This window comes from Thalassophryne amazonica, chromosome 10 (genome assembly GCF_902500255.1).
Source record: "Thalassophryne amazonica chromosome 10, fThaAma1.1, whole genome shotgun sequence".
In the NCBI taxonomy this organism is placed as follows: Eukaryota; Metazoa; Chordata; class Actinopteri; order Batrachoidiformes; family Batrachoididae; genus Thalassophryne; species Thalassophryne amazonica.
In genome coordinates this window covers 14,822,784-14,836,626 of record NC_047112.1, presented here as the reverse complement: position 1 = coordinate 14,836,626, position 13,843 = coordinate 14,822,784, and positions in this window count along the sequence as shown.

The following is a 13,843-nucleotide window of genomic DNA, read 5'->3' as shown; positions in this document are numbered from 1 at the left end:
GACATAAGCTGGAAGACCAGGAAGCCAGCTTCCGGAAGGAAATGGAATCCAAGATGAAGAAGTCTTGGGTTTACGTTGTTGGTGGCGCTTGTGTCCTCGTCGGGTTCTTGTCAGCAAAGTTTCTGGCAAAGTAAGAACCAGATCTGAGTGACAGAGTGCCGGAATACTGGGCAAAGAAGAAGTTTGTATTTAACAAACAGGAAAACAAAATTATATTTGATGCCATTTGATGTTTTTTCCATTGAACTGTTTTAACGTTTTCAATTACATGTTCTGTTAACCCACCGGGGAAGAAAATAAAATCAAATTATACACATAACAGAGTCTCGTGTGTTTTTACAGTTGTGTACATGCACACACAAACAGTGCACACACACATACACACACACAGAGTATGTGTGTTTGTGTATATATATATATATATATATATATATATATATATATATATATATATATATATATATATATATATCTAGAGAGAGAGAGAGACGTTACGCAGCCTATGAGCATGTACATTGGTAGCAGTGGTAAAAAGAAACTCCCTAAAGTATTATTTATTGCTTCTTTCACTCATGCAATGTGTGTTAAGAGGTTCAAGCGCCTTGTTCCCCTGTTTAATCAAAAATAACTTGATTTCTGATGAGGAACAAACTTACATTCTACATATGAACTGTCCATTTTGTTTTCTTTTGTAAAATGTTCCAAATCTGTTGTAAAAATGTAGTTTGACAATGCAAAAGATGCACTGGAATACAAAAAAAAAAAAAAATCACGAACACTCTAATGCTGTGCAACATTTAATATGACGCAGCCTTAACTTTGTCTCAGCACCCCCCCACCCCCCCACTCTGAAAATTCTGACTACGCACCTGCAGGGTGCATTCTTGATGAATGTGACAGCAGCGCCCCTTGTGGCTGCACCGTTGGTGGCTGAGTTAGTGTAACACCTGTGTAGTTTTTGCGAACGTGTCGGTTCTTTGTCTTCCTCCGGCGCTGACAGACACTAACTGCGGTTTTCCTCGATTGTGTGGACGGTGATGAAGCAGAAATAAAGTGATGTTGTTCGCGCTGTTTCTTGCGTTAAAATCAAATGATCGCATCTGCTGCGTCGCCTCCAACCGCACACGGTAAGTTACTAAATCACTTAAAATGCGGTGTGACTCTTAAATAGCTGCACAGATAATTTGAGATAATCGTTTATCAACGTCTCGCAGGTTTCTTTTTATAATATCATTTTTTTTTTCGTATTTTTGTGGGTCAGATCTAAACAGATTTTAAGCTTTCACATTGTTGTTCCCATACTGTAAATATTAAGCAGCCTGTTTTTCTGTGTAAAGGTGTTTTTGGTGTGCAGTGAGGACCATATTTTTAAAATTATTAATAAATATTAATATAAATAAATATTAGCTATTTTTAAACTTGTAATAACTTATTAAGTTCTGGTAAATTTAATTATAAAATAAAAATATATACTGGACAAAATAACAGACCTTTTAGGATTTTGATAACTTGTGTCAGGTACATAGAGAACGTCAGAAAAAAAATGAAAGTGCTGACTCTGAATGGGTGAATCAGCATTCGCTTAAAAAGACTAAAATATTTTCTGTGAAGACCATTTGTTTGTAAAATGCCCACTGAAACTGAATGTCAGCTCGTTGCTTCACCTCTGTCTCTCGTAGCTAATGTGACCAAGGGGTGATGGGGACCCGGCCATGCTTGACAGCATTTAAAAAAAAAAGCTGCTGCTTTTTTCACACGCTCTGAACCCTGCACCTTAAACAACCAAAATATGTCCATTAATGCATTGATTGGCAGAGTAAAAGACACGTAGTGAATATAAATTCTTATCTATGAAGAAATAATCCACATAAAGCATCCTTTTTTTATATATCCACAACACTGTCTAAACGGTGAAGAAAAGTCCCACTGTACACAGCTGCGCCTTGAGAGCGCCTCTTCTCCACGAGTCTTGGTGATTAAATTATACCGTCAGCCGCAAAAAAATAATGTTAAAATTAGTCCGTTTTGTTTTTGTGTTGAGCGGACAATATCACTCACTGTAACGTCCAAAGTGAACCTGAACTACACTAGCCACATTGCTCGACCAGCCAATCACGTTTTGCACTTAATGATGATGTCATCAGCTAGCGACAGATAGCCACAAACACATAACAGACGGACTAAAATGTTTGATTTTCGGGTTGACAAATGTTTTTGATCGTTAAATTTTGCTCACTTTACCAGCAAAAAAAAAAAAAAATGTTGTCGGACTGAAAGTTATTGGAACTAAATTTATCAGAAGATAATTGGTCCGATGACCAACAAAAACATTAGCTTCGATAATTATCTGTTATCCGATAGCTGGACTGTGTCCACTGACCAGGGGCCTGTACTACGAAGCAGGGTTACTGGCTTATCAGGGTAACTTCAGGAGTAAGTTGATGACGTGTGGAGTAACTTCCCAGTTAACCCGTACTACGAAAGGTGGATAGGTTTTGATCGAGGTATGCTGCCATGGCAGTTTACGCTGCGTGCCAAACCTGCTCTGAGCAGGTTATGTTCTAGGTTAGCTTGAGGTTTTTGCTTAACCATTCTCTTTATAAGTACCACCCATCCACCTTCAATCACTCCGAAGACAATGCCGGCCTACCTGGATGATCCGTTTGATATTGGGGCACAAATTGTGAGGGGCTCTCCTCGCAGGGCGAGGGTTTTTAAAGACCGCCAGAATCCGCTGATATACCCGGACAATATTCTCCATGAAAGATATAGATTCTCAGCCGAGGGAATTCGTTATCTTTGTCAGTTGATTGGGCCAGACGTCTGTAACATCACCCATCGTAGCAATGCCCTGACGATCGAGCAGATAATGTGCGTTGCGCTTAGATATTTTGCCAGTGGACAATTTATGTATTCCATCGGTGATGCTGAACATCTGAGCAAGAATACTGTATGTCGTATGATTCGCAAGGTAGTACTTGCTCTATCTAAACTGTTGGATGCATTTGTTGTTTTCCCTGGCCATTTATTTGCAATGCAAATCAAAGAAGGGTTTTATGCAATCACGGGTAATTACTAATATCAAAATAAGTCTAATGCATGTCCATTAATTAGGCAAAGTGGGGCTTATCAATAACAATTTCTCCTAGGTTTCCCAAGAGTAATAGGAGCCATTGATTGCACGCAAATCCCAATCAGTGCACCCCTGGGAGAGCACGTGGGCGATTATGTCAATCGCAAATCTTTTCACAGTATCAATGTGCAGGTATAGCCGTTCTATTTGGCCTATTTCATATACCCATTATCGTGTAGTCCACTATAAGCTCACCTTCTTTTCACTTATTTCAGCAACATAAGGGTTGCTTTGATTTGGTTGATTTTTCTAAATATTCTAATATACAATTACTGTAATTACATATTTCACATTCTTTTTCTCCCCACATGGGGCTGTCCTGTTGGATAACCTTCATGCCAAAGTGATATATATGTACCTATGTTAACAGAATGACCATTAATGGCTTTAAATCCTTAGATAGGTAGCCTATTTAGGAAACATTAAATTAACCTAACATTTATTAGTAGGCCTATGCCCACTTCTGAATCGTGTTGCATCTGGGCCTAATTAATGAAAGGTCATTATTGTACACATATTAGACATTCCACAGGTTAATCATCTGTAACAGATTTGGAAAACAATTGAATTGTACTTACGCATTTACCCGATCAGCAATACGTTGCCAACAAGCCTGTCTTGCTTTATTGGCAGACGATGTGTTCGATTTTCCCCCTTAACATTAATTTAAATTCCTCGTAGCTCCGCATAATAATCGTGCATTCTTCTTCGGTAAAGTAAGGTGACCGCGCCATCACTGAAAAATGGTGACGTGCGCTGCAACCTGCCCCTTTTATGTGAACGCGCACAAACTCCAGTTAGGTTAACACAGCTTCAACAAATCAACATCTTAATCAGCGTCGTAGTACCGATTAACACCACTTGAGAACACCAGGTTTTGTCAACCCCAGTTTAAGAAGTTAACCCTGGGTTACATCTGAGTAAGTTAACCCCGCTTTGTAGTACAGGCCCCAGAACTGAAGTTAGTTGTTAGCTGGTAGTTCAGTTTCAGACAGAGGGGCGTGGTCAGGCTTTTTTTTTCACACGTGGAGCCACCCATGCTCCACCCCTTTACGAGTTCATCGTGAATCAGTGTGGGCGGGCTCTCAACATGGCGATGCTCAGAAAAGGGGGTCATTTCGGCTGTTCTGGGTCGAGAAAACCAATGGGTGACGTCAGTCACGTCACACAGGCTCTGTCCAGTATATATACACAGTCTGTGGTTGCAAGGCCTCCCAAACTAATAATAAAAAAAGTGACTTATACTCCAGAAAATACTGTATTTATTTTTGCATCATGGATGTCCCGCAACATGCTGATTATGCAAACTGATGACTGTAAATTTACTGTAGATGCAAAATGTGGGTGTGAATCCTTGAGATGGAGTGGTGACCTGTGAGGGGCAGTGTTGCCACAGTTACTTTGAAAAAGTAATCCGATTACTGATTACTCCTTGAAAAAGTAACTTAGTTACTTTACTGATTACTCAATTGTAAAAGTAACTAAGTTAGATTACTAGTTACTTTTTTAGTTACTTTCCCCAGCTGTTGACAACAACCCACTGCCACCTCAACATGACAATGATACTTGTTTTGCCAAAAATCACTTTATAGTCACCCTTTCTTGACTTCAATGAAATAAATACTTCTTTTATAAAAAGTAAAATAAAGACCTCTTTCTTGACCTCATATTTAACTGTTGACAGCACTGTAACAGTAAAACTTGCAATTTTTAACCTACATTGTTTATAAATGTAACTATTCAATTCTTTCTAACATTTAAATTCTCTCTAAACATTTTACTTGTCGAAATTATTATTATTATAAGCAGTATTAGTAGTTGTAGTAAAAAAAAGGCTTCAAAACTGGACCTTTAATCTAGGGGTGTTGTGGGGGGGGGCACATCCTTGCCCCACACCCCCATTCCATCTGGATTCACCCCTGCTTTGGCGTTTGAGCACAAAGAATGGATAACATTTATTTATGCAGAAAACATGATCAGGTAAGAAAGGTGCATTTGACTGGAAAATAGTGTTAGTTGTTGACGCGTTGCGGAGGATCAGCTGTTTTTAACGAGCAGATACGGAGCAGCTCAGCTCAGAATTCTAAATAAAGGAGAAAAAAAAAAGCATAAAAATGTCTTTGTAAAGCTCAGTGCAAGTGTGCTGTTGTCACCACACTTTAAGAGGTGAGGACGAGTCGTAGCTGCTGCAGAAAACCGCAGATGAAAAGCTCACAGCTCGCTTAAAGTGGGCAGTTCAGTCGAACCCTGACCTCCTGCCCACAGACCAAGTTTAATGCTGCTATCGACCCACAAAAATAATAGTAACGCACAGTGAGTTGGAGAAGTAACTTTAATCTGATTACTGATTTGGAAGATTATGCGTTAGATTACTCGTTACTAAAAAAAAGTGGTTAGATTAGAGTAACGTGTTACTAAGTAACGCGTTACCAGCATCACTGGTGAGGGGTGTATCCTGCCTCTGACCCAGTGCATGCTGAGCATGGATATACGTTATGTGTTTGTCACTGAGCTAAAGTGAATCCTCACTAATCCACAGGAAGTCAGAAAACAAAGACACCAGGCACAACTTTTCATTTTCTTTTTGCTGCAGACAAGCAGAGATGCTGCTAAGCTGATGTTAGGTTTCTGAGAAACCATCTGGCTGCTTCCCTCAGAGCTGACACATATTACACCTCCCTGCCAACAACATTATCAATCATTAGGCTGTGCACATGCATTAAATGTAAAATCTACAGGGATAAAGGCTGAGCATGTTTAAATTCTGAAACAATCAGAAAGTACATGATTTCATTTCAGTGCAGCTTTTTTTAAATTGTAACATTTTCCTAAATTGCAACTCAGCAATTAAAAATTAAACAGTTTTTGTTAAGGATTTTATTTCTTCAAACAAAACATAAAAAAATGCTCTTTCATCTATAAAAGAAACCAAATCTCCAGATGATGATGATAATTAAATAAAAATATAAACTCAAAGACACATCCTTTAATCTAAGACTAAATCATCACTTTTGAAGGCACTTGGCTTTAGACAAGTCAGGGGATGTCTGCAGGAACATTTAGAAGTCACAGAGTAAACACTGTAGTACAATTTAATGATTAAGACATTAGGCACTATATATAGCATCTATCTACATAAAGGGCTACATCTGTCTGTCTGTCCGGGATAAACTCCCAAACTACGAGGTCTATTAGAAAAGTATCCGACCTTATTATTTTTTTCAAAAACCATATGGATTTGAATCACGTGTGATTACATCAGACATGCTTGAACCCTCGTGGGCATGCGAGAGTTTTTTCACACCTGTCGGTTACGTCATTCGCCTGTGGGCAGTCTTTGAGTGAGGAGTGGCCCACCCTCTTGTCGTTTTTTCATTGTTTAGGAATGGCTCAGAGACTGCTGCTTTGTTTGATCAAAATTTTTTCAAAACTGTAAGGCACAACTGAGTGGACACCATTCGATAAATTCAGCTGGTTTTCGGTAAAAATTTTAATGGCTGATGAGAGATTTTGGTCTGGTAGTGTCGCCGTAAGGACGGCCCACGGCGCCTGACGGCGATCTGCGCTTCGAGGCGGCAGCGTCTCGCCGTTTCAAGTTGAAAACTTCCACATTTCAGGCTCTGTTGACCCAGTAAGTCGTCAGAGAACAGAGAACTTTCAGAAGAAGTCGGCATGAGCAGTTTATTCGGACATTCCATTGTTAATGGACATTTTGTAATGAAAGAACGTGCGGGCAGAGTCGCATGTCGGGCCGGACCCGACCGCGGGGGGTCGCGACAGGAAAAACACCTCCGTTGGAAACCTTAACGGGCAAGTTGGAACATGCCCAAGCTGTTAAACAATTTCTCAGTTACTCACTTGTTGAAAGCCACGTCTTTAATTACAAAATGTCCTTAAACAGTGGAATGTCCGCATAAAGTCCTCATGCCGGCCTCTTCTGAATCTTCTCTGTTCTCTCACGACATCCTGGGACAACAGAGCCTTAAATTAGGATGTTTTTAGGTCGAAACAGGCCGACGACGGCGCCTCGAAGCGCTGCATGACGTCCCGCTCCATGGGAAGTCCTTACAGCGACAGAAACACCCCATAATCTCTCATCAGCCGTTAAACTTTTCACCGAAAACCAGGTGAATTTCTCGAATAGTGTCCACTCGGATATTCCTCACAGGTCCAGAAAAAAGTTTGATAAAGCAACGTGCGCCGTCTCGAGCAGCGTGTGAAACAAAGGAATTCAGCCGAGAGGGCGGGACCACATCTCACTCAAGGCCTGCCCACAGGGAAATGACGTCACCGACACGCGTGAAAAAACTCACACATGCGCACGAGGGTTCAAGCATGATTGGTGTAATCGCATGTCATTCAAATCCATATAGTTTTTTTTTTTTATAAAACTGCCGGTTAGTTTTATAAGATACCTCGTATAATATGTAGCCCTAAAAACTATATATACTGTGAATCCTCGTGACATGGGGAACAAAGTTTTATAAGATACCTCATATAATATGTAGCCCTAAAAACTATATATATTCTGAATCCTCGTGACATGGGGAACAAACTGGTACCATTTTTTTAAACGTTGAACTGAAAATTACCCCCAAAATAGCCATTTATGTAAGACCATACTGTGTTGTACCATGTGCGATAAACTCCCAAACTATAATATGTAGCCCTATAAACTATATATATTCTGAATCCTCATGACATGGGGAACAAACTGGTACCATTTTTTTAAAAGTTGAACTGCAAATTACCCCCAAAATAGCCGTCTGTGGGTATGACCCGGCAAATTCAAATTTCCAGCCCTGTATATGTGTTGGCCATCTCTGTTTATTTAATCCCTTTCTACAGCACACTCAGCACAGCTACAGCACACTCGGCAAAATAACAACATGCTTCAGCTGAGGCTGTGGGTATGACCAGGCAGATTCAAATTTCCAGCCCTGTATATGTGTTGGCCATCTCTGTTTATTTAATCCCTTTCTACAGCACACTCAGCACAGCCACAGCACACTCAGCAAAATAACAACATGCTTTGGCTGAGGCTGTGGATATGACCAGGCAGATTCAAATTTCCAGCCCTGTATATGTGTTGGCCATCTCTGTTTATTTAATCCCTTTCTACAGCAAACTCAGCACAGCACAGCCACAGCACACTCAGCAAAATAACAACATGCTTCAGCTGAGGCTGTGGGTATGACCAGGCAGATTCAAATTTCCAGTCCTGTATATGTGTTGGCCATCTCTGTTTATTTAATCCTTTCCTTCAGCTACTTTATGTTCTCAACTGTTAAGCACCTGACTGTCCTGTACAACCCAGTTTGCCTTCCTGTCTGAATACATTCATTTTATGTGTGTAAAATTGCATATATATATAGTGCAACCATTCTAAAACTTACTTAAAAATCTGAAAATCTTCTGCGGCCAGCTGAAACCTGTAATCACAGTTTTGATTAACACATCAAACTAAGATTCAGTATTTTGTTTTAAATGTTAAAATGGGCTTTTTGCTGTTTTTTTTTACTGATTACATTTGAAAAATAATCATTTTCTGCAATAAGTTTAAAATCAAAAGACTTTTAAAGCAGATCCCTTTGAGTCTGGTCTGCTTGAGGTTTCTTCCTCAGAGGGAGTTTTGCCTTACCACTGCTGCTCTGGGGGTTAGTAAGATTAGACCCTACTTGTGTGAAGCTCCTTGAGGCAACTCTGTTGTGATATGGCACTATATAAATGAAAATAAATTGAAAATTGAAAAACGTCTTACAGTTTTTGCTAATTGCTAACCAGTGTCAGGCACACTTCCGCTAATCCGCTAGCCACTAATTATCGAAGATAATGTTTTTATTATCGGATTAGCTTTTCAGATAACTCTGACAACCATCAAATGGACCAATTATCTTACGATAAGTTTTGGTCCAATAATTTTTAGATTCCTAACATTTTTGCAGACGTAGGTTTTTGTAGTAGATGCGCAGATCTATTCTCTACAAACAGAGAAGAGCTGGTTCCAGAAGAAACCGCTCTATCCTCTACAGGCAAAGGAGAACTGGTCATAGAAAAGAAAAAAAAATCATTTCTTTTAACCCCATACTAATACTCTGGCAATAGCACCCAAGTCAACCAGAGGCATACAGTTTTAACTTATGGTTAAAATTTTAACCAAACTAATTTCAGACAAGTTATTTAAATTAACGTCACATCTGAAGTTTTATAAAGTGAAAATATGAGATATATGTTTTAGTTTTAAAGTAGTGCACTAATTTTGAAGGTTTTAGTGTGGACATGGTGTGTGCGCAGTGCATTATGGGTAAAGGTTCATGACAGGAGAAATGCATTTGAGACGTTCTGATCAGTCTCCACACGGACAACAGCATTAAACTCTTTGTATATTGTGCCTGAAACTCTCGTGAATATATTCTCTGGGTTTATAGACGTTGTTATTGTGTTTGTTTTATGTAAAAATGCCGTCCTTCTGAGCAGATTAGAGTGCTCTTACAAACCACACACGGCAGGAATATCTGATAAGATTATATTTAGCGTCATCACGATTGTCGGGGCGTCGGAAGGGGAAGATCGGGTCCGATATCGGCCTAATTATCTTGCCATGTGAACCAGGCTTGATGTTATGATGCCTCACGGAGCAACTGATTGATCTGTTATAACACCACACTGAACATGTTTTCACTATTATTTGATTTCTTTGTGCGACTGACATCGTTATTCAAGCCTTCAAAAGGCGATTCCTATCGCCACACAACTCCAACCACACATGAGAAAGTTTTTTAACAGTTCTTGTTATTGAAAGAAACCTTGTCTCCCTAATCAGATAGAGTTGTGATGTCATCACGTGTGCGCTTAGGCGCTGTCTAGCAAGATCTTGAAAATTTCTTTCTTTTTTTTTATACAAATGATAAAAATGACATATTTTACAAAAGCACATTTACTTGTAAACACCAACACATTACATTGATTCACTTGTGTTGGTTTTTACATAGAATGAATGAGTCAACCAATCAGTATGAGCGGAGGGTTAGTTACCATAATCCCCTTTGGGCATTTGTGTGTTAATGTTCAAATCTTCAGAATTAGTGCATCATTTTAAAATGAACAGATATGTGTTATGTATCACTTTGTACATTTTAAGAGTTTACATTAATGTAGTTATTCTATCCGGAATAATTTTATTTTTAAAGCAAAACCATAATTCAAACCTGCTTTCCATTTCAAGACCTCTGCCTTATCCCGTCAGGGTAAATGAGGCTTTCCTACAGCAGGGGGCAGAGCACACAAAGACAAGGCTCATTGGCTGTTTGGGTTTGTGATCGCCATTGGTTCTATTACAAACGGCGGCGTTTAAACTCAAAAGCAGCTTCTTAGTACCTGAGAGTGTATGGGAGGCAAAATTTATAGTTATCTGTTATCTGTAGCTTCCGATAAGTTTTAAGGCAGTTTATCGGTTTAGCGTTAAAAAAGATAACTTTTCAGTTAGCTGATTACCAGTTATCAAAACTAACTTTTTGGTTAGCTGTGCCCACCACTGTTACTAACACACATTTTGCAAAATTTGGCTCACTGTGTCAAAACTCTACACACAAGCAAGATGAGACACAACACTTGTAAAACACCTCACAGCTCTGTCAAAATGAAAACCTACAATCAACACCCAATGATCCCTTCTAAAAATGTCAGTCTAGCAACAAAATGATACACGTGCACCATTTTGAAATACTTTCAAATCAACAGCAACACACTGTGTTTTACACAAAACCCTGAATCAAAATATTTCTAATTACTTTTTCCTCAAACAAGAGCTGAAAGTTACAGTATTTAGCAACAAAAGTGTTATGTTCTGGTGCGTCACTGGAGCAGAAACTGGAATTTAATGGAAATAAGATGCAAGCCCAGCCGGGGTTTTTGTGTGAAACAGAAAGTGTTTCTCCACAAACCCGTCTGATAGTGATTTGGTTCCACACCAGTCTCGCACGTGCGCCAAATGCTCGCAGCTTTCATCTGGATTTGTCTACACAATAAACCCCAAGAAGGAGTTCAAGGATTAACCAATGTCGATACAAAAGAGAGGAACCAGAGTTTTTGTGGCCAAAAGCAAACTATACAAGAGGTGAAGCAAACTGAAAATGAATCTGGAACTGTTTATTTACACTGGCCAATTTATTAGAATACTTTTTGGACACTGAAACCTATTTTGGGAAAGGCATTGGGGTTGGTTTTGAAATGTTTGCAAGAAACTTTACCTTTTGGAAAAAGGAAATCTTTAACAATTTTCAAAGGTAAAATGTCAACTTCAAATGTCTTTGTAGGGACTCAAGCAATTTTTTTATACCCCTACTCATCAGTGTTGGGAGGCATTATGTTTTCACCCCATTCATCCTTCCTTCCTTTTTGTTTTCACACAATAGCTTAAAAAAAAGCCTTGTCTGATTGAAACTAGTTCTTGCTGGTATAATGGGGGAGTCTAGAGGAAGGTTCCTTTCAGAAATGGCCATTGTCTGTTATCCAATATGGCCGCAACAGCCATAGCATGTTGGATATGGCTATTTTGATTTTCTTTGCTGTGAAATGGCTAAAGAACACTTCATCTGAATGAAACAGTTTCTTTCAGGTGAATTGGGGAGGCTAGAGGAAGGATCATTTCATAACAGGGGTCAAATATGGATGCCACAGGTGCCATCTGGATTGTCATTTCTGTGGAATAACTATAAAAAGCCTTGTCTGACTGAAACCATTTCCTGATTGAAACCATTGCCATAATCTGTAATCCAATATGGCCACTGCGGACACCATCTTGATTTTTGTTTCTGTGCAAAACGTAAAGAAAATCTCATTTTATTGAAGCCATGTTTTGGTGGTGGTTGGAGTAAGGTAGAGGAAGTGTCTTTTTTTATTTTATTATCACTTCTACTATAAAACCATATATCGACTTTCTTTCTTTCTTTATTGTTTATTTGATGAGGACAATGCACAACAAATACTTTGTACATTTTCATGCCTTAGTGTAAATATGCCAGATTTAGCTAAAAGGTACTTTCCATCTGTAGTCTTCAGACACACAACAACAAACAGTAATTACAATGAATAAATTAAAACAAAACATCAATCAATCAATCAACTTTTTTTTTATATAGCGCCAAATCACAACAAACAGTTGCCCCAAGGTGCTTTATATTGTAAGGCAAGGCCATACAATAATTATGAAAAACCCCAACGGTCAAAACGACCCCCTGTGAGCAAGCACTTGGCAACAGTGGGAAGGAAAAACTCCCTCTTAACAGGAAGAAACCTCCAGCAGAACCAGGCTCAGGGAGGGGCAGTCTTCTGCTGAGACTGGTTGGGGCTGAGGGAAAGAACCAGGAAAAAGACATGCTGTGGAGGGGGGCAGAGATCAATCACTAATGATTAAATGCGGAGTGATGCATACAGAGCAAAAAGAGAAAGAAACAGTGCATCATGGGAACCCCCCACAGTCTACGTCTAAAGCAGCATAACCAAGGGATAGTCCAGGGTCACCCGATCCAGCCCTAACTATAAGCCTTAGCGAAAAGGAAAGTTTTAAGCCTAATCTTAAAAGTAGAGAGGGTATCTGTCTCCCTGATCTGAATTGGGAGCTGGTTCCACAGGAGAGGAGCCTGAAAGCTGAAGGCTCTGCCTCCCATTCTACTCTTACAAACCCTAGGAACTACAAGTAAGCCTGCAGTCTGAGAGTGAAGCGCTCTATTAGGGTGATATGGTACTACGAGGTCCCTAAGATAAGATGGGACCTGATTATTCAAAACCTTATAAGTAAGAAGAAGAATTTTAAATTCTATTCTAGAATTAACAGGAAGCCAATGAAGAGAGGCCAACACGGGTGAGATATGCTCTCTCCTGCTAGTCCCCGTCAGTACTCTAGCTGCAGCATTTTGAATTAACTGAAGGCTTTTTAGGGAACTTTTAGGACAACCTGATAATAAAGAATTACAATAGTCCAGCCTAGAGGAAATAAATGCATGAATTAGTTTTTCAGCATCACTCTGAGACAAGACCTTTCTGATTTTAGAGATATTGCGTAAATGCAAAAAGGCAGTCCTACATATTTGTTTAATATGCGCTTTGAATGACATATCCTGATCAAAAATGACTCCAAGATTTCTCACAGTATTACTAGAGGTCAGGGAAATGCCATCCAGAGTAAAGATCTGGTTAGACACCATGCTTCTAAGATTTGTGGGGCCAAGTACAATAACTTCAGTTTTATCTGAGTTTAAAAGCAGGAAATTAGAGGTCATCCATGTCTTTATGTCTGTAAGACAATCCTGCAGTTTAGCTAATTGGTGTGTGTCCTCTGGCTTCATGGATAGATAAAGCTGGGTATCATCTGCGTAACAATGAAAATTTAAGCAATACCGTCTAATAATACTGCCTAAGGGAAGCATGTATAAAGTGAATAAAATTGGTCCCAGCACAGAACCTTGTGGAACTCCATAATTAACTTTAGTCTGCGAAGAAGATTCCCCATTTACATGAACAAACTGTAATCTATTAGACAAATATGATTCAAACCACCGCAGCGCAGTGCCTTTAATACCTATGACATGCTCTAATCTCTGTAATAAAATTTTATGGTCAACAGTATCAAAAGCAGCACTGAGGTCCAACAGAACAAGCACAGAGATAAGTCCACTGTCCGAAGCCATAAGAAGATCATTTGTAACCTTC